The 23,283-nt window shown below is 32.9% G+C and overlaps 2 long non-coding RNA genes across 2 annotated transcripts; one reads left to right on the forward strand and one right to left on the reverse strand.

The window, feature by feature from the left end:
* Positions 1 to 3,782: 3,782 nt before the first annotated feature.
* LOC147075711 (uncharacterized) lies at positions 3,783 to 11,668 on the forward strand. The gene is made up of 3 exons (XR_015069961.1): positions 3,783 to 6,259; positions 10,097 to 10,895; positions 10,948 to 11,668. It is a non-coding gene; the product is annotated as an uncharacterized LOC147075711 (long non-coding RNA).
* LOC147075712 (uncharacterized) lies at positions 8,841 to 10,088 on the reverse strand. The gene is made up of 3 exons (XR_015069962.1): positions 9,617 to 10,088; positions 9,200 to 9,355; positions 8,841 to 9,076 (listed from the first exon to the last, which is right to left on the reverse strand). It is a non-coding gene; the product is annotated as an uncharacterized LOC147075712 (long non-coding RNA).
* Positions 11,669 to 23,283: the final 11,615 nt, after the last annotated feature.

Below are 23,283 nucleotides of genomic sequence, written 5' to 3' on the forward strand. Positions count from 1 at the left end.
ATTTTGAATTATTTAGCGTTATTGCAGTTCAATCATTATTTGCTTTTTTACTCATCATGTGTATGTTGTTGGTACTCTAGTTATATGTAAAATTGTATAAATTGGTCAGGGGGTATCAACACGACACTAAAAATAATGCATTGGTTGGTAAGTACCTTCTTTGAATTCTGTCACGAGAGTCAGCACTGTTTGGAAACTTCAGGTAAGTACTGCCAAGCACTGACATTATAGCATCGGATACATTTCCAATGCATCTGCTCACTGATGGCTGGCTCATTGCGCAGAAGAAGTCTTGGCCAACCCCTTTTAGGTAGCCTCCCTCTGTGTAAAAACGCAAAGTAGCCAAATTCAAGTAAAGGAAACAAGTTATTTCAATATCATAATATTCAAATCTTGTTAATCTGTCGTGGTGAATGCTTAAAGATGAAGTAGGTAGGTATTTACATGTGCTGTTGTCAAACTGAGTAAATGTATCTTACCCATGATGTTATCTTGCGCTGTCATAAAGTAGGGTTAAGTATAGCTACTAAATGTCGAAGTAATTTGTGACTTTAATTACCTGAATTTGGACAGGAATTCCTTTGGGTATGCCTCTCATCATCACGGAGTCCAATTTGGTCACTATCTCGATCACCATTTCTTTCGACAGTCTGTACAATTGTCAAAAGAACGTTTCCGTGACATCAAAAGGATCCTGGCTATCGGGAAGCCTCCTTCGCTCTATATTCAGCGCGTGTATCTCTTGTACACGCTGTCTTCTTACTTCGTCGGCGTGCAAAGTGATCGCAAGAATGAATGCCATTGCAGTAGAATGTAGATGGATAATAAAAATGATAAAACAATATTACGAATAGTTATTCGACATCCGCGAAACGAACATTATTAGTATCTATGATTCTAACCATAGAATCCGTAGAACCGAACCACAAATTGTGGTTTGAAACTTTGCATATGTCTTGCATCTCAATTTTCAATATGTAAAATTGACATATTTTCTTTCGTTCTCGCAGTAGCACGGCAAATCGAGCTGCCGTTAACTTTGACAGGAATGTTGGTTAACTTTCTTACGCAAATGACCGCCGGAATAGCTAATATGCTAATTGTGAGAATTTTATCATAATTAGCCGTTTTAACCTTTTAACACATACGTTTGGATACGTTAGAATAGGGGGCTGGTCGAGTGGCTGTAAAATACTAGTGGTATTCGGAGGAAAAAATAAAAACTGTACATTTGGCGTATTTAGCTCAGACACAAAGTGAGCTGTACAGTTGTCGAGCAGTAATAAAATTTTCCGATTCAATGCGGCCATGTTTCTCTGTAGTCGTATCACGAATAATTTAAAAATTTCCCTCGTCATCCATGCTTTTCCATTGTACTCATAGTGTATTGATAAACTAGCCATATTAACACCTTTAAAGCATCTCGGTTGCTTGTATTTGCCAATTATAGTTAATTTCGTCTTTTCGGATCCGTCCATGTTTGTACACAAAACTGTCAGTCTCTCCTTACTTCTTTTGCCTCCGTGGCATTTTTCGCCTTTTATAGCCAACGTCCGGTCTGGTAACAAATTATAAAAAAAAACCGACTCATCCATATTATATACGTCTCTTGGCTGATATCCGTCATTGACATGTTTGTTGGTCTGCATCCAATTTGAGACCTCTGTCTCGTCGACCTTCTGAGCATCGCCACACACAGCCAAACATACAATGTTGAAACGTTTTTTAAATCGAGTCAACCAACCAAATGACGCCTTAAAGTCGACAATATTCATATGATTGGCTAACGATTTCACCTTTTCAAATAATAACGGGCCCGATATCGGAATATTAGCCGATCGTATATCAATTGAAAAATATTTAAATAGCTTTGACTCTAATTCTTCGTGACTCGCAATCGAAAATTATCACCATTCATCTTGAATTGGTGAAATGCCATTTCTACCTTTTCCCGATTTTTCAAGATGGTGGACAACGATGAGTTCGGTATGCCGTATTTAATTGCCAGCTTTCCTTTGCTGTCAACTTTATTGTCGACATCACGAATCAAATTCATTTTTTCGGCGATCGTAAGAGCCTTATATGTTTTTTTAACTACATCAGCCATTGTTACAAATATAAAATAATAAAGTCTGTCTTGAGTTAATAACACATAAAATTAATGTCGTAAATAAACAAAATACGTGAAAAACACAGTCACAGGAACGCCAGTCCGAAACACTATCGATAAACAAATGTCATAAATGAGGACACACGAGAAAAACACAAGTCACAAAAACGCCAATCTGAAACACTATTGATAAATAAATGTTGTAAATAAGTAAAATATGAGAAAAAACGCCAGTCCGAAACACTAAACAATAAACACAGGTATACAATATAAAAAAATGTCTGTAGCCACATATAAAAACAACGAGACTAACTGCTAATATAAATACACGGGTATTACGAATACACACGTTTATTTGTTTTCTATTGTATCGATAATTTAGTATGATAATAATATTAATAGTATGTACTGCACGCGGTACAGCGGGTGGCCGTGAGTTGAATGAAACGAACTCAGCTGATGCTCAGCTGTGTGTGCCTGTTACTCGCGCGCCGATGCGTCATCGCTATAACGGTAGATGTATAATAATAATAACTAATCGCCGATTCGCCCGCAGCTGGCGGGAATATGTATGAATTTCAAAATATTTTGAGTAAACAAAAATAAACTTCGATTTACACGAATAATAATTGCTTGTGCGGACCAACCAAATTCATTTCGAATTACGAAATAACGAATATTTCGATTGATAACGAACTCTTTGTATGATTAAACAATTTTGGGGGGTAAAAATCAGGAAAATATACGTTTTAGAGCGAATTTCAATTTAACGGCGTTCGAAATACCGAGGTTTTACTGTATATTGATTTCAAACTATTTTGTATTAACACATATTTAGTGATTTCAAGATTTATTGACCTCATTCATTACTAATCACTGAAATGATACTAGAATCTTCCGAATCCAATGTTGGATTTGGGGAATTAAATGTGTTATATTGGCCAGAGCTGATATTGGATGAACTAATTCCATAAGACATCCTTTGTATTTATAGATGAGACTGGTTAGTATAGTGTTTTGGATAATATTGATATTGAACTAATATTTCAAGCTATAAAATAAATCTAGGCTCAAAATATATAGGTATTTGGTAGGGGTGGTAGTTAAAGTGGTATCAATATCTATATGAATACGTGTATTAATTAAGGCTCTAAGTACCAAAAAGTAGTTACAAATTATAGTTGCCTGTAGTTACAAAATACCGAGTCATTGCAGTAAAATTGCATGAAGCAGACCTTTTGAAAAATGTGGTTTCACAGTGTGAAACAATCACGGCAGCTTCTATAATTTTAGGTATTAAGAACTCGCAAGTGTCAACACACCATCGTCAGTCATTTTATATTGAATGCCATTGACCACTGCAGTGGTACTTACACCATTATAAATAAAACACGCCAACGGACTTACAACGTCAAAAGGTTGAAATATTTTGCTGTATTTTTTTGACTTGCTTGAGGCACTTAGACCATAGTTGAAGTTATTGGCGTTGGTATGTAGAACATTTTTCTATAAAAATGTCAGTTTTTATTTTTTTGGTACTAAGCCCCTTAATTAATACACGTATTCATATGTATTACCATCGGAATATCTGAGATCTTTTGTCATTAAGTTATTTCTTATCCCTTTCATAAATGAGGCAAATCAAAAAAAACAACAACCTCTTTCCCTTCAATTATTCTATTGTTATACCAGAAAATAGATTGAACAAATGTAAAAGGCATACAAAACTGCTGTGTAAAGTAATAAAATTAATTTGAGATACAATAGATATGTACATTCATATCCGGTTTTCGCTGTAAACTATTTTGTTCTTATACGCAGAATATTCGAATATTCAGCAGTTTTCGTTGTGCTTTGATCACATACTGTTATTGCGATTATTTTTAAACCTGTAACATAATATGTAAAATTGGTGTGAGCCCGCTGCAGCGTTGCTCCGTCTGCTCAGTCGTCTGCGGGAGTCGGCCTCTTGTCGCGCACACATGTGTTCTAATTGAAAATACACATACTCGAAAATATAATTCAAAATGCAGACCGAAAGCGCTCATTCAGAATACATACCTACAAATAATGAATTATTTTTGAATGAGTCTCTTTGAATTAAGTAATGCATGTGTTTGTGTTCAATTGTACTGTGCATACTGTCGACTTCCATGTATGTGTGGGCACTTTCTAAAAATTTGTGCTCAATAATAATGCAGCTACATGCACTTTTCTATTTTGCCGATCTCAAGTATCTGAATATAATACTAAATAAATGCTTAGCCGTGATTGGTACTTCTTTTCTGATGTATATTGCTAAACATGAGCCGATATCACATATTCCTCGTTTCCTGTCAACCTCACTCGACGCGTAGCAAAATGCTCTATTTGGGTGGGCACCTTCATACACGGTTTCTAACCGTGTATGAAGGACATAAGACAAGGAATAACATATTTAATTTTCTTAAATAATAAACAAGTATAGCTTGTGACGGTGGTATCTCGAGCACCTTTTGTAAATCAAAAGTTACCACAAGTTAGCCACAAGCAGTATGAATATTTGTATACACCCTGAAAAGATGCGTGATTGTTGATATGTACCAGCCTTTCTCTGTCTAAAAGTGGAGGCCTCGTCACTGCTAATGGCCAAGAAGTGAGGGTTGACAGAAAGACTTATTGACTCTCTTCATTCTGCCGGTGCTATCTTGCTGACCTGTTTGGTTCCTTTAGTTTGCTACAATTTTGTTTGGTCTTAGGACTGTGGAGAGTCCGGTCACATCTACGTTATAAATTTTTGATGGCTTAAAGTTATATCTGCCAAAAACATCACCAAGCTTTTTGTAAAATTGGGAAACTCTATTGAAACTTGTTGCACGTGCTATGCTGTTCCAGGCTGGATAGTCCGGGCATGTGTAATTCTCGTGGTACCCGTTCCTGCAGATTTGGCATGGCCGGGTTCCATACTCGTAAGGCATTCGAGGTCTGCCATTTAAGAATCCCCTTCCTCGTGTTGCTGGGCCTCGACCATAACCTCCTTCCGGTGTATTTCTTGGGCCGTTATTTATAGGCATTTCAAATGGCGGAGGTGGTTCACGGCGTACGTCAATTTTAGGGGCTTGTCGCCATACTGAAGCGTGCGTATTGGTTCGCTCCTGGTTTCCGCTGCAGTTACATGGACATTCGCATTCCTTTTCTTTTGGTCGTTGCCCTGCCACTACTATCTGTGTCTTTGTTTTCGTCGGCTTCAGTCGCTTCGTAATCTCCATAAGTCCTTCGAGATCGGACCAACCTAATTGGCCCACTCGCAACTGGTCCCTTTCGTTCAAGAGCTCGAAAAAGAGTTCGGCCAGCTCTTCGCTCGATTCTTTGGGTAAAAGAACCGTCGCCAAATTTTTTTTATTGAGCAAGAAGCTGAAAGTGTCTTCATCAGCTCGCTGCTCCAGTCGTTTGAGGTCGTCTTGCTGTTCACGACGTCTCATAGGTGATTCGAAGTGTAACTTCACTCGATACGTAAACGAATCGTGTGACGAGGTAGTCTTGCCCCATATCTTCGCTTCCTCCCGAAGACGATTCAGAGCTAGTCCCGTCCAGCTTTCGGGCGAGTTTTTAGCCAATGTAAAGTACTCCTCACATCCTTTAATAAAACCTGCCATTTGGTATTTTGGATTCCCGGTGTAAAATACCTCTAGTTCAGGCTTCACGGCCCTTGGTCCGGTAATTTTGCTATACATGTTATTATATTTTAATGAATGCTTACATTTATTTATCGCATTTCTCATTTTCTCCGGCATTCATCTCCTTTATAGTATATCAATTTTACATCTTCCTCACATACCAGTATACATAATTATTATTTAGATATTTCTTTATTTAAAACTTACGTGCTAGGTACATACCATATTATTCTGAAACATAATTAAACAATTTAAATATTTACTTAATCTATTGATTCCATTCGTCACCTCGCATACTTGTTTCTTTTACCAATTTCTTCCCGCCTAGTGTACACCAGTGCATACCCAGGGCGAGGACTTGAATGAAACTGAAACTGAAATAGAAAGAAAGTTTGACGATTGTCCAAAGGATTTTAGTTACGAGTTTTATAAAGCCGGCGGGGTAAAGATTAGGTGACAATGTTTGGGCCATCAAATATATATATATATATCCGTACCTATATGGCAGAAGCATATAAGTCATTTTTTCGCATTTTACAGGAGAAGGTTTTTAAGGTTTAAAGAAGTGTCACAAATCAGGATATGAAGGAAATTGGATTGTTTAATGTTATTATTATAAAATAACTAGTATAGTTTTGAAATATATTTAATAAAATAAGAAAATCAAGTAATTCAATGAGTTATTGAGCATTTAATGACATATGAGGTTTTGGCATAAAAATATTTTCAACATTTTGACATATCATTTACAATAATATATGTTTTATTATAGAAAACTTATAAAATTAAAACAAGATCTTGGAAATTAAATGAACACACGATAAAATGAAACTAACAGATTAATAATAGTTGGTAAAAACTAATATATTTTAAAAATATATTTATTAAAAAAAGAAAATTAAGTAATTACATGAGTTATTGAGCATTTAATGACATATGGGGTTTTGGCATAAAAATATTTTCAACATTTTGACATATCATTTACAATAATAGATGTTTTTTTATAGAAAAACTAAAACAAGGGCATGGAAATTAAATGAAAACATGATAAAATTAAACTAACAGTGATAATAATAGATAGTAAACAGTTGTTTATGAGTATTACTTATAGTATTTATATAAAAAATTAACAGGTATTTAAATTTATATAAAATGGATGATAAACCGGATCTATCAATGGCAATAAACTGATGAGATCATCTTTCTTAGATTGATTTATTGGCAGAGGACTGTTATAGCATTGCTTAATGTTAACAATGTTCCTTCTTCCTCTTGTCGTACGGCGTAAATCAAGTTGAAGAAATGGGTCATCTTCATGTAACGAATATTTATATTTTATTAAACCAAACTCCTTCTCATACCTGTGGGTCTATTCTATACTTATCGAACACTTAATTGATAAATAGTATCAAACTTAGGGTAGGTTTGTATCAAAATATTAGCACTTATTGTAACAATTACACGAACACTTATTGCAACAATAAAAACCGGCTTCGTGTAATTGTTACAATAAGTGCTAATATTTTGATACAAACCTACCCTAAGTTTGATAATATTTTTCACTTTATCACTTTAGCGGTCGATAAGCATAGAATAGACCCACTGAACCATCTAATTTTGTTCCAAACGACATTTTCTCCAACTGTATTAATTTTTCGCTTCACCAGTTGATTAGAAAGTAGGCTTGAATAATTGTAAATCGCATCCTGAGACATCTCTTTAACAATAAAAGATTTCTTGCCCCTTACTGTTCTAACAAACTGATACCAATCATGGGGAATATTAATTTCTATGTTGGAAGTTTTCTTGGCTTTTTCAATACGTGAATGGTCAGTGTCACATTCAAGTCGCGTATGGCCTGGGAGCAAATATTTATGATCCATGACCTGAATAGTTGGTGATGTACTTACAAAGTAAGATAGAGCTGCAGTTATTATGTTATTTTTATTTTGTCCTGGACAAGAATCAGAGAATGCAATAACACTTTCAACAGTTGGAGTTAAGGTATTCAGATGACTTATCACACAAGACGCTATTTCGTTAGCTCCCCTTGCAGCGATTCCCTCGTGCCACATATAACATGAGGTTTGGTTCGATGTGCAATTTCTTACGGTCAAATTATATGTGTACAATTGCCTTTTATAGTACACAATATTTGAGTTAAGAGAAGGCGTTGGCAAACACTGCTGCAGGTCGAATGCTAAAAAAGCAATTTTACCTTGAGATTGGAGAGCTTTGGTCTTATCGTTTTTTTTTAATTCATAGCCTTCATCTGCCACTTGCTGATGGGCAATCTTGTCAATTTCCAATTTTTGTTTTATTTGTAAATCTGTAGCACATTTTAATTGAATATTATATGTATCACAAGTTTTGCATGTGTCTTTGCTAGGTACTTTAAATTTATATCCGGTGCTTCTAAAAATTGTAGCATACATACAATATGACACAGGAATCATATTTTTTTCCATTTGCATATCACAATACATTTCAAACATTTTTGATATGTTTAGCTGCCCGGACAGGTATTCTTTGGATGTGCGACGACGTGAATAATGACTTTCATGTTTAGGAAAGCTATTTATGTGTGCAGTAACTTCTTCCCTTTCATTTGTTTTTTTGTTTATGGGTTCGTGTTTTCCACGATTATCATTACCAATAAATCCTGTATCGGAAAATCGTTTTTTTGATATGATAAAATTTATTTTGTTTGCAGTGATTCCAAAGACATGTTGAAACATTTTTTTGCATACTTTATATTCCAGTCCCTCTGTATTGATAATTTTATAAATTATACTGATTTGGCGGTTTTTAATCTGGCCTGAGGGGTTTCTCCTCTTTCGTTCGTTTTTTTTTCCTACAATGTGAATGCAGTTTGATAGCGATTGATCATCGCGATGAGATAATTCATTAAAATCTTTCAATAATTTTATTTGAAGCTCTTCATCCACCTGTTCATGACATTTTAGCCGACAACAGTTTTGCAGGAAAAATATGTCTTTTCTAGGTTTTTTAATTCCTTGCCTTGTGGTATAATCTAGGCCTAAACTCTTACGTTTTTTCATTTCTTTTCTGTTACACGTTTTCTTTTTAGTATTTTTCTCCAGTCTTTCAGTAATATGTGGCTCAACAAAGTTTATAAGCTGGTTATCATCTGGAAGGATATCAGGTCTGCTTAAATGATTTTCAATAACACTATTTTCAACCTCAGTTTGTTCCTCGATAACACAGATCTGATCATGTCCATAAGCTTCTTCTTCCACTACTTGTATTGTAATATTATCGGTATTAATATTTTCCAACAATGCTGCATCTAAAAAATAATATTAATTAGGATACCAACAAATCAACAAATTGAATAGAATTAACTATATTGATACTATAAAGAACTAAAAATACTGATATCGATTGACCAACATTATATTGCATTACTTACCATCTGTAATTTCAGAAAAGTTGTGATAGTCAGTGACAATTATTTCTTCACCTTCAGTATGGAAATTTGGACCTTGTGTATAAGCCCCACCTTCAAATTGTACTGGGCATACTTCAGATTCTGGATTCAAATAACTATTTTCCAATACTGGTGTGCCTGAAAGTAATATCTATTAAGTATACTGAACCAAAAATATGCAGAAATTTTAAGCACATGACCCACAAAATGTATTGTCGGTTACTATTTGCAATCGGAACCATACATATATTGCCATCAACACATAATATTTTGACATAAAAGTGTTAAAATACATCAGAGATTCATTTAAAATCTTCTTAGGAGTATATTGTACACATTTTGAGGTTATAATTTTGTAACAATATGAATTAAACAAAAGATTAGTTTATTATTGCTTACCTTCAACTCCATGGATATTATTGTTTGCATTATTCAATATTCGAGCATTTTGCAAAATTAGTAAAGTTCTAGGGTTTTGATACATTGTAAAAGAGGTTATTAACACAAGCACAAAAAATCACAATTTTAACAGCTGCCAAAAATGCTGAACACCATAGATAAGTCTGCGCATGCGTAATTTTATATTATGCCAAAAGCGTATATGTCAGACATATGCTTTTGCCTTGTTAGATATTGAAATTTTATATTATGCCAAAAGCGCATATGTCAGACATATATGCTTTTGGCTTGTTAGAGCTTGAATTTATATGACATGTATTGTTTTTCCAAGTCGTTTTACGAGAAATCTATAGGTTTTAGAGATATATGCTTTTGCCATAACATAAAGTAGGCATTTTTTGACATATTGGCATTCAAATCTCAAAATCGCCAAAACACGACTTATATGCTTCTGCCATATTGGTACGGATATTATCATAGATATTTAAGCTGTAGTTTATGTTGGTGTTATTCCCTTACGTCCTGACTGAAAGGACCATGGCAGAAAAAGCACACTGCATCTTCATCACTTGGTTTCTCAGTTCCAGGAGGGATGACTAAGTCAGAAGAACTGTCATAATCAATTATTTCTGATTCAAAGAATCAAACTCTGTAGCATTATCGTTGTAAGTCTTTTTCTTTATCTCGTTATTTGTACTCTTGGGTGTAAACTTTTTCTTAGCAGTGTTGTTTTCATTTGCATCCATTAGATGTGTTTTGTATGGTTGAAACCGTAGATTTACGCCTTTATTGGATGTTCTTTTTCTGGTTTGTGGGATCGGGGAAATATGATCAAGGAAGGACTTTGTGCTTCTGATTAAAATTATGATTAAAGTCAACGGGTGTGGTTCAACTGTCACCATGGATGTAGTTGTTTTTTGTTGTATAAGTGCCATGCTTTTATCACATTCTAAGTACGTATGCCGTCGGATTGGAAATATCATGGATACTAATTGGTTAAATCTTTTTATGATGTGGACAAGATAAAGATAGGACAAATAATGATACATTGTATAATGTTTATTTTGCCCACTGCAACTGTTGCAAAAAAAGACAACCGTTTTTATGTAATCAGACACAAAATGGGTTATAAAATTACTGAGCATGGATACTACTTCCTCGGACCCCTTTTTGCCTCTTGTTTCATCATTTAAATAAAAGCACGAAGAACCTGTGGACAACTGGTGGATATTGAACGAATAAAATGATAACTGATGACAATAATTAATAAGCCTTGTATGTAGAGTTCTCGAAATCTCGAGATTCGGGATTTCCAGAAAAGAATTCTCAAGATATTGGGAAATTTAAAAAAAACTGTAAAAAATCCTAAAATCAGTGTAAAAACAGACAAATTCCATAAAAATATGTTTTTTTTATTTATGTAAGAAGACCAAACAAATAAAAGTAGGAAAACATAAAATAATACGAAAAACACAGACTGTTAATCGCTGCAGCTGACAATCGCATACGTTTTTGAGAAACAAAATTCCCTGATGTTGAAAAATTGCGCTAATTTGGTGAAGTTGGCTTATGTGTTGAATGCCCCGATAAGTGCCCATACGCACTTGCGGCTAACCGCGAGTCACGGTTGTATTCGCGGTTATCCGCAATGCGGGGGACAGCGGTTACGTTGCGGCTAGCTGTAGTCAGTTTCAAAATGAACGTCGAGGCAGTCGCTACTGTTGTTTATTTGTATTCTCGGTTGAAACGGAAAAAAAAAGAAAAAACTATATTGGGTGCATCCATTACTACAAACTCGCTACAACAACGGACTATTCGTTACATTTTTTGCTGAATTGAAAAAATATGACGACAAGTTTTTCCAGTTTTTAAGAATGAGCAATAAATCATTTGAAGAATTATTAATGACGTTGGGCGATTCACTACGTGGAACAGAGACAAAATTTCGTCCTTGTATTTCGCCAGAGGAAAAATTAGTGGTAGCCCTAAGGTCAGTAAATTATATGTATTACATTTTTATTAAATCACAAACGCAAAAGAAATTTCAGTGAGAAAAATAAAACACAGATTACATGGTTGTTAATTTATTCAAAAAGTTCCAAAACATCAGATTGCTCCGACATTTGGGAGGGTGATTCTATAGTAATAAAAGAATGTACTGAACTAGGAGATGGTACGAGAGACTGGACTGGTATAGACGACTGAGGTTCCATTTGAGTTGTATGCGGGTTTGTGGAATATCTCGAAGGAAAATTTATTCTCTGATCTACCTGATAATAATACGGTGTTTGCGAGAACGCAGTAGGGTATTGAGCATTTTTTATTACTTTCATGATCTCAAACTTGGTGTCCAACTGCAGGTGTTCCGGTATTTTCTTAAAATCCTTAACCAGCGATAAAAAAAATAACCGGACTTCATCCTGCTCGAGATTATGATTTTCCAAATTTTTGTTTAAAATTCCGATTAGCTCTTTCCCTACTTCATCATGTGTTGCATTTTACATAATTATGTTAGAGATAGGGATGGTTACAACTTTGAAGAATCATTATGCTGTCCTTTAACTGATGGGATTCAAGCAAACGGTGAGATAAGAAACAACAGAAGTGCAATGCAATACCGCGATTTATTTGCTCAATATTTTGTAACCGATGGACAAGTTGAATGGCAGAACAGATATGTTTAAGTAATAAAAAAATATTTTCACTTACCCATCTTTTTCTTTTCTTCGTCTGAAATTTCTTCTCCATAAATAATAACCAGTTCTTCCCAACTCCGAATTTTTAACTGTCTGTTGGCATATTCGGCACATTTCATATTCCATATGCAAGGCCGTTTTTCAATATCATTTATAAATTTTTCCGTATCGAAATTCATAATTTGTCACAGTGAAAGAAGTTGCAATAGGAATAAAAAGAAGTGTGATACGATAAAGTATAGAGCAAGGATTAATAAAACGACAATATCAAGGCGGGCGATCGCGCTGTCACGTGGATCTGCAGTGAACAAAACACTAGGTAGGTACGTGTAATCACTCATGCGGTCAGCCGCAGACTAATCGCCTAGTGCGTAGCTCTCCGCGGTGCGGCAGACCGCGGACGGGCCGCGCTGTGCATGACAACCGCTGCGGTAGCCGCATAAGTGCGCATGGTATAGGCACTTTGCATACAAAAAACGACATGCGGCCTTGCCGCAAGTGCGTATGGGCACTAAGTCTTTGAATGTTTTATGTGTACTTTTTTCATATAGAAAAATCGTTTTTTCAATTAATATTTGATAATAAAGAAATCCCGAATCTAGAGAAAAGATTCTCGGGATCTGGGATTTCCCGAAATGTTTAAAATCTCAATTCTCGAGATTCGGGATTGAAAATCTCGTAAATTTCTCGAGAATTCCTGTTGGGAAATTCCCGAAACTCAACTCTACTTGTATGTAGTAACGTTTATCAAAGGTAAATTTTTTTGATAATCAAAAGCATAAGCTTGAAATGTAGGGTTTGTTTTAGCTTTAAATCTCGTGGACTTGGTGGAAGAAAGCTTTAAGTCAAAAAACCTTGTTCTGAGATAATTGACTTTTACTAAAAAAAGAGGAAGTTCTTTCCTTTCTATAAAGCAACCTAAACCATTATTTATGAATCTAACAACTTCATGAAATTAATCGATCTTTGTAGAATTCGATTCAAGTATTACAACATAGCTTTTTGAATAAAAATTATTAGTTTTTTTAATAAGTAAACAAAAAGGGAACTTTTCGTTTTTTACCACTAGACATTTTGTGTAAATAGAATGGCAATAAGACAAAATGTCATAGCTATAGTGATACAAAACTCAAGTCACACTGAAATCAAGAATTTGACTGACTCTTCTTTTATAAATTAGAGATTAAATTAAAAGTAAAATATGTTTCATGCAGGTAAAAATATCCAATTTAAAATGTCTAGGCCCTTCATTCTGATGTTATTTATTATACTTACCTCAAGTTCTGTACTACTAAAGGGACTAGGTCAAAATAAAAATGCAATTTGGTATAATGTTTCATTATAAATACTTTAAATGCCACTCTACTCATTCATTAATTCAGCATTCAATTTGGCTGCATCTATTCAATGTCTACTGAAACGGCTGAATAGAGTAACATGACTCTGTATTGAATGAGGTTGTCACTGACCTTTCACTGGTGAAGCGAGTTTGGCAGGCATGACAGAAACACAGCATGACTATACACGATATATTGTTCATAAAGTGCGTAAGCATTCATCAACGGAGTCCGGGTATGATTCCCGGTAAGATCTTAATGCATTGTGATTTTCTCGAAGCTAGTGTGTTTATGTAATTGTTCCATGTACGATTAATTGGTTACAATAGTATATTGATATGTGAAGACTACTTTTTCCTTAATGCAAATCGATCATTTGACAGTTGTAGTTGATTTGTGAATATCATCCATTTCCGATAATCCCCCCCAATAATCCCCATTATCTTTGTGATTCTATTTAGTCATGTTGATAATAAAACTTAATTATATTATTATACATTATCTTTTTTTTTACCTCAATGCAATACTTAGTCGTTCTTCAGGCGAGATTGCTTCACAATAATTTGTATCACATTTTCGAATGTCATTTGTGATGACATTCAAAATTTCGTCAAAACATTCGATGATCATCCGAAAATATATGTAAAAACGCTTTTCATCTTTGCTCGAGTATAAAATTTCCCAGTCAACATTCTGAAATTCATAATACATGTGCAATAGGTCGCCCTTAAAGAAGTTCCACAAATTATTATTAATATACTTCGATTCAGTGCATTCACTGTCTCCATTTCCAACATTATGATGTTGAATACGACTATTTGTGAACTGTAAAATATTTATTGGCAAATCTATTGAGAGCGCAGGGTGATATGCATCTTCAGGTATGTAGTATGTTTATGTTCATGGAAACAGGTTTTAAGTCATTGATGTTTGTCTGAATAATGTGGACCAGGAAGATAGAAATGGAAAAAAGGGTCTATTCGTTTTTCTTAATAAATATAGGTACATCAATAGAGGAATCATAAAATGGGTCTTGGCCCTCGCCCACGCCTTATTCATCCTTGTATATTATTGTACTTAATGTTTTAGAAAATTCACTAACATTGTGCATAAACGCCACTTTTGTTGATGGTCTGACACTTTCACTTAGCTAGTCTCTTAGTTCATGTGAAGTTCAATAAAAGTACGTAGCAGCGAAGAACCAGGGACCGAAAAGAGTGGAAGGAGCTAGCAGAGGGCTTCATCTATCTAGCCGTGGATTGACCCCGACTGATGATGATGAAATATTATTTTAATCCGGGCAATGCTAGGGGTTTCATTTTTAATTTCTTCTGGTGCATTGTATGTTGAAAGGTTGAAGATCTTCACTAAAATTAAATTCATCACAAAGCATGCCTAGGTATATTAACATCATTCAGGTATTCATGATGGTAATACATCATTATGTACCTTTATATTTACATGCATATAAAATTATTAATCTTATTGCCTAATCCAGACCAAGATATATATACCTACATAATATTACATGAACGTTTATGAACATCTCTATTAAGTTTTAAATGTTTTTATACAAATTATTCTGAAACAGAAACCATTGTTCATGTTACAAGTTACATGAACCATGTAGATATATCTTGGTCCGCGGTCTGAACTGGACAAAACAAGTTTCTTCGCTCAATATTTATAGCAGGTTGTACCTACTACATATCGTATTTGTGATTGAGGTCTTTTGAGATCAAAAACCAAACACAACCTACGTCCTACTGTAACCCTATAATAAGTAGGTTATGTGAGGTTTTTGGTCTAACACCTTACAAAATACCAAAATGACGACATGGAGTACTTATATATATATACATGGTCGGAACTGGACAAAACAAGTTTCTTCGCTCAATATTTATAGCAGGTTGTACCTACTACATATCGTATTTGTGATTGAGGTCTTTTGAGATCAAAAACCAAACACAACCTACGTCGTACTGTAACCCTATAATAAGTAGGTTATGTGAGGTTTTTGGTCTAACACCTTACAAAATACCAAAATGACGACATGGAGTACTTATATATATATACATCCAGGTACCAATCCTGCGTCCTTTCCTTTCAGCGAATCGACAAATGTGCGTCCACTGGAAGGAGCTCACTTTCATTATTATTTTTTTATGAATATACAATATTGTTGAGGCACAATGGCCACCTGCTATTCATTCATTCATTCATTGGGGCGATACATTTTGTTAATATTTTATTAATGAAACTAAACGTGTATTTGATCGAAATATTTTATCAGTATAGATCTTTTTTCCACTGAAAACAACATGATTTTAGAATATTTATTTCATAAAAATAGATTATGACGCAATAAACATTTTTTTTTCTAAATTTCATAATATCTGGCTCCTAATAGTTGTTTTTTGTTTTTACGAAAATGTAAGTTTTCTTACAATGATTATGTACAACTCTTTCGGTAAAGTCAGTTTTTCGAATGATAGTTGTATGACTAGTCTGTAGGTTTTAGGCATTTATATTTTTACTGGTGTGTTGTTATTTTTACGTAACACTTTTGAAATACAGTAAACTCTCAATTTATTATCCAGGGTCGCACTGACTGAATTTTGGATTAACTGACATGGTAAAAATTACGAACATTTTCAATAACATTTCAACATATCTATACCTACTATATATTTTAAAGTTTATTAGTGTTGTTACGTATTGAGTAAGATGTTTATTTTTAAAAAGGGCCGCACAATCGACGACTGTTCCCAGTTATCGATTGAGCGACTTATTTTCTTTATTTGTAATTAATTATCAATTTAGAATACAATATTATAACAAAATAGAATAAAATAATTATTTAAATTCGACCACAGGAGGACACTAAACTGACAAACCGAAAACCGACGCGCACGTGATGTATAAGGATTCGCAACTGAACTCGCTCTAATAATTTGTATAATCAAGGGGCTTATATATTACGATAATAAGTCAATTAAGTTGACGATAGTCTTGATATGTAAGCCACACGTTATTGTCTACGTCATTCAGTAAGTAATAGATTGAGGTCATGGCTACATAACACCCTCCTCCTTAAGAAACTTGCTAATGATTTTTAATTAAATTAGCCAGTTATAACTGACTGTAAAACATCCTCTTTAGTGACAGTTGAGGAGCAAACATTCAAAAAGTGATTTGTCACACATTTTGAAAAATGCCGTTTATTGTCAATTCTGATAGTCCATATTTAAATCTATGAAAGGAAACCAGAATCAGTGTTCAAAGAACCTTTTATCCTATAAAAAAATATAATGCCTTGATTTTCATTCAAATAGTGTTTTGCCCACAAGTTTCATGCAAATCGTGTTTTGTCCAAATTTCAAATCAAAAAATGAACCACTTCCGCGAATTTTGGATTATACAAAATACCAGGTTTAAAATTCTTTCCTTAAACAGTTTTATAATAAAAAAACCATTTTGAGTACAATATGTTTTTCTTGATTATCTCAGCTCAACATCTGTGTGACAAATCACGTTTTGAATGTTTGCTCCTCAGTTATTAATTGGTATTTATGTCAGCTCGTCTGTAGATATTGCCATGTAAGTATGTGTTGGTAAAATTAATGAGTATGTATTAGTGTCATTTGTATGGGGAATAGGTAATGGATAGGTTTTGTATAATTTAAATTCATTAGGTAATGTTAAAGGTATTTTCAATAAATACACTAATTTATTATTTTTGTAGTATACTGTCAATTTCGAAATTTCTATAATTAGATGCATATTTTCCAGTAGTAGAGGTAATGGGAAATTTATGCCATCTGCTAGTAAATTTGATCTTTCGTTTAATTCTTTGTATAATGTTGCTAGCGATAAGATACTTGGATGTAATATATTCTGTTTAGCCATTAAAATTGAATTTATTATTGTACTTAAATGATCTGTTAATCTTTCTAGAGTTAACGCTATTAATTCAGTTTGTACTGTTATCAGTAATAGTGTTTCAGTATATTCTAATTCGCTTTCGGTTGCATTAATTGATTCGTCTATTCGGTTCATTCCATTAGTCAAAAGGTATTCATTTAGTTTTAATTTAGTCATTGTCTGGTTGAATTTTTCTAATGCGTCTTTAGTCACGTGCACCTGGTCTTTCATAAGTTCCATCAGGTGTTGTTCGTTTATGTTAATTTTATCAATTGACTTATCATAAAAAGTCGCGTCGTCGGCGTCTAATGTGCCGAAGACTGTTTTATATTGATCTTAATCCATCAATCAATCCACGTTAATTTCTTCTGCTATTAGTTTAATGAATAATATTTTCATATTGATTTGTAATGTCTTCAATGTCGTTATTTAATGGTGTTAGTAACCTTTTACATTCTAATCTACCATATATCTTAATTGCTATGTTAAATTTTATCGTTTTATTATTTATATTGTTAGTAAGCATGCTTAATTCCTGTGGAATTATACTTAAATTAACATATGTGATAGTTGGCCATGTCTCTTCACTGAGTTTAAGGACTCCTATCTGGTCGAAATATATTCCATTTCCTTGTGTGATTGGTGTATTTTGTACATAGACTTGATGAATAAACAATCTGAAATTATCCATTAAATGGTTTTAGTAAATTATAATGTACTCTTTTCAATTTATTATTTTCGATTTGTATCGTAATATTCTGGAAATCGTGAATTTCTTTTATGCGATATGGTCCTTTCCAATTTGGGGTCAATTTTTTGTTTAATGACCTCGGTGTTATCGATACCTTGTACCACACCCAGTCGTTGATTTCATACACGTAATTAGATGCGTTCTTATCATAATTTCTTTTCGATCTCATTTTTGAGCGTAATATGTGTTCTTTAGCTGTTAGTCTTATATTAGCTAATCGTGTTTTTATATTGTTTATATATTGTCCATATGTAATATTTGGTTCGCTGTTTTCTATTGAACTTGGTAAGTTTGCTTTAACTCCGAATACTAATTCATAAGGAGTAAATTTAGTTGTCGAATGTTCACTTGTATTATAGCAAAACATGGCATATGGTAAGTATTTATCCCAAACAGTATGTGAGTCATTCACAAAGTGTGATAAATAATCCTTAATGGTTGAGTGTGATCTTTCTAAAGCTCCGTTTGTTTTTGGATGATAAGCTGTAGTTTTAAGATGTTTTATTTTAAATAATTTTGTAAACTCTTTCATGATATTATTTGTGAATTGCGTACCTAAATCTGATAAAATCGAATTTGGTACTGCGTAGTGTGAAAAGAATGATATTAAGGTTTCTGCAACTTTTTCTGCGTTCGTTACCTGTATTGGATATGCTTGAGAAAATTTAGTTAAGTCATCCTGTAATGTTAAAATATATTTATTTCCGTTATTAGTTTCGTTTAAAGGTCCTACAAGATCTATCGCTACTCTTTCGAAAGAAGTCGATGATGTAGTTGTTATTTCCATTGGTGCCTTGAATTTACATCTGTCTGTTTTATTAGTTTGACAACCCCTACAATTTTTAACGTATTTTAATATTTCGCCTTTCATATTTGGCCAACGATATTTGCTTTTAATTCGTGCTAAAGTTCTATGATATCCTGAGGTCGGTGAATTGTGACATTCATTTAATATTATCGGAATCTGGTCTCTACTTGATTCTATTAATTTATTTTGACAAATTATTATTTGTATATTAGTATTTCTTAACATATATTGGATAAGCATTTTAATTTTTCCAAAGATTATATTATCATAACCGTTCTTAAAATTAGATATAGCTAATTCCTTTATCTCGTCTTTAATAAGTATTTCGCGTAAGTTTTTTAAGTGTTAAGAATATGACTTTCAATGTTGCTTTGTCATAATAATGAATTTAAGTTAAGCAATGGTAATATTTCGTTTTTCCGTTACGTGACATTGTCGCTATTACTTCATGTTGTTCCTTTTCTCGGGTCTTTAAGTCTATTTCATTATCTTCTGTTATTTCTAAAACAAATTGGTTTGAATGGTCGAAATCGAGAGATGTTGAATATGCGATATTTCGATTGTTTTGTGTTAACAAATCGTCGCACTCATATAAATTATCATATGCTATAAAAGTATTTTCTTTCATGTATTTTACATATGATTCGTAATCATCTGTATTATTATCTAATATTGCACTTTCCTCATTATTTTGCTATTCTATACTTGGTATTATGAAATCATCATCGAATATAATAATAATACCTGTTATGTTAAATAAAAATGTTATCATTTGTTTAACTCTAATCCGTCTAATCATGTTGCTAATTTAGGTAATGCTAATTTTTTAATGTTATTCTTTATTAAGTGATCTCGTAAGGTTTTTATTGCGTAATATAGATTTTCGTAAGTTGGTTTATGAAAATAGTTTTCTTTCGTTATTAAATGATAGATGATTTTGTTGTCTATTTTTGAAGTTATAAAATCAGTTATTTCTTTCCTATGTTTTCTTAATTCTTGATAGTTATTTATTTTCTCTTTAACCACTTCCCAGTTATATTTTGGTGAGAAAGAGTGTCTAAAAATTGTCAGATATTTTTTTAAACAATTTATTAAAAATTTTATTTTTACGTTTGTTTTACTTTTTTCACATTAAATTAACACTTTTTTACAATATTTGAAATTTTATGAAAAATGTCAAATTTTTTTAATGTTTTTCTACATTTTATCACAACAGATATGTAGGTTTATGTTTTAAATTCATATAATAAGTCTTTTTGGTATGGTAAATTTTTAAAAATTCAATACACAACCCTACATCACAATCTCGTCTCCTTCCGTATTCGTTTGTCGTTTTCATTCATATGTGAGCAGCATACTTTGCACGTCTAGTAGGCCTTTTTTTAATCGCCGTAGATGGTATTGGTTGGTAACTAAAATGAAGCTAATAAGTATAAATAATATATACTTATTTTTTACGAACTTCTAAAATGTGCTCAAAAATAACAAAAGTAACTAAATTCAAATTACAATAACATGCGACATACCTAACACAAAAATAACTATGAATGAACAGTGAACTCATTGACTAATCAGGCCTGCTCTGCCCGGCAGTAAATAAAGCTTTTATGATGTCATATGGCTCATATATCACTCAAATACCAGTCAAAACAAATAATAAACTGTGTGACAAGTTGAAATACGATCTTCCCGAATGTAGCTCTTGATAAACATTCCTGTCAAGTTGATAAAAAAAATGCCGGACTGAGACTCGGGCTATAGTCAGTGTGCGAAGTAAACGCGTGCCCGAGTCGCACTCGGGATAAACAGTCAAGTGGTTAATTTGTGCTGCTAAACCAGCTGACATTTTTACATCTTTAGATATACAATGCGCAAGATCTGATTTGCAATTTAATATATTATCGTTTTTCTCTAGTAATTCGTATTTTACTTCGTTCATGTCGTTCTCTAGAAAATCTTCGTAAGTATCATGTAATTTAATTCTGGATAAACAATCTGCATTATTATTTATTTTACCTGGTTTATATATTATTTCATAATCGTATTCCTCAAGTTTAAGTCTCCATTTTACTAATCTGGAAGATCCTGGTTGTTTAATATTAAAAAGATAAACTAATGGTTTATGATCAGTGATTATTTTAAACTTTCTACCGTATAGATATGGTCTGAAATGGGTAACTCCCCAGTAAATAGCTAATAATTCCTTCTCTATTGTGCTATAATTTATTTCAGCTTTGTTTAACGTTCTTGAAGCGTATGATATTGGGAGATCTTTTCCAATTATACCTTGGCTCAAAATACTTCCTATTGCATAATTTGATGCATCAGTAGTTAATATAAATTCTTTAGTAAAATCAGGGTATTGTAACAAAGGTGCTGTAGTTAAATGTTCTTTCAATTTTAAAAAAAAATCTCTTGAACATTATCCAATCGAATTTTGTATCATTTTTTAATAAGTTTGTTAGAGGTTTAATTGTTTTACTGAAATCTTTTATGAATCTTCTATAATAACCTGCTAATCCCATAAAAGCTTTAATGTCTTTTGGGCATTTTGGTCTAGGATAATTTTTTACTGCTGATATTTTATCTGGATTGGGTAAAACTCCTTCATTACTTATTACGTGTCCTAAATAGGCTACTTCCTTTCTCATAAATTCACATTTATCTGGTTGTAATTTAAGGTTGTTCGAGTCTAATCGTTTAAATACCTTTTCTAATTTTTCATTATGTTCTGTCAGGTTAGTTGCATAGATTACAATGTCATCGAGATATACAAAGCAAGATGTACCATTTAGTCCTATCAATACGTTATTCATTAATCTCTGGAAACTAGCAGGAGCCGTTTTAAGGCGAAATGGCATACGATTGTACTCGTAATGACCGCTTGTAGTTGTAAAAGCAGTTTTTGCTTTGTCTTCTTGTTTAACTGGTATTTGATGAAAACAATTTGCTAAGTCTAGGATTGTAAAATAATTACAATCTCGTAATTGATCTAATATTTCGGTAATATTAGGCAAAGGATATGTGTCTCCTATTGTTATATTATTTAATTGTCTATAATCAATAACTATTCGCCATTTTGGTTTTCCCGAGGCGTCAATTTTCTTGGGCACGACCCATAGGGGCTAGACCATGGAGATGTCGAAGGTTTAATTATTTTATCTTTAAGCATTTGATCAATCTGCTATCTACTTCCTCTTGATGTATCATAGGATGTTTATAATTCTTTACGTGTATTGGTTTATTTGACTCTTTATTTATTTCATGTTGGACCGCGTTAGTAAAGCTTAATTCATCTCCTTCTAAATGAAAAACATGGTTATATTCGTTACATAATTCCAATAATGATGACGCTTCTTCATCATTGAGATGATCTAATCTTATTGATTGTTTAAGTTGATATATTCTATCATTCATATTCTTTATCTTATAGTTAAACGCATATATATTTTCTGGTATTGGTTCAAGTATCGTTGTTAATTTATTTATTCTCAAACTTTCATCAGTAGTGTTTAAGATAGTACATATCGTCGTTGAAACTAGAAAATTGTGTAACTCCAAAAACGCTACTTTACAGGAGAGACAAAAAACAGTTTATTTCTGTCAATAATATATTTAAATAAAATAAAACATACAGAGAATATTACAAATAGTTGTAGAAACATATAACGAATATAAAATTTTTAAAAAATACTCAAAATGTCATTAAAACTGAAGATATACATTTCTCGCAACTTAAAATGCGTATTTCTAAGGAGATACACATATTTCTTATAGTGGGTACATTATTAAACATAAACTTCTTAAAAGATTTTTTATTACGAAACTGACGCTATTACGTTTAAAAATGATGCATACTTAACATTTACGAAAGTCTTTAAAATAAAATTTAACAGTAGGTAGTTATTTACTCAAATTAACAGCTAAAAACTAAAAATATAATACTGCAATGAAATAATAAGTTGTTAAAATTAATAATATGTATAATAATCATTCGTGAGGTAGTTTATCATAAAAATCATAATAATCAGAGTGCAAACTTTGTTTTAGTGTTTGCAAATCTTGAAACTTTGCTGTTTTTATCTTCCGTCTTTGACTATACAGTGGTGGTAAAATGTCCATAGCCTGGATATTATTCAATGTTCTTCTGG

The sequence above is a fragment of the Rhyacophila brunnea genome, unplaced genomic scaffold, assembly GCF_057557595.1.
Source record: "Rhyacophila brunnea isolate RB1 unplaced genomic scaffold, BYU_Rbru_1.0 scaffold_14, whole genome shotgun sequence".
In the NCBI taxonomy this organism is placed as follows: domain Eukaryota; kingdom Metazoa; phylum Arthropoda; class Insecta; order Trichoptera; family Rhyacophilidae; genus Rhyacophila; species Rhyacophila brunnea.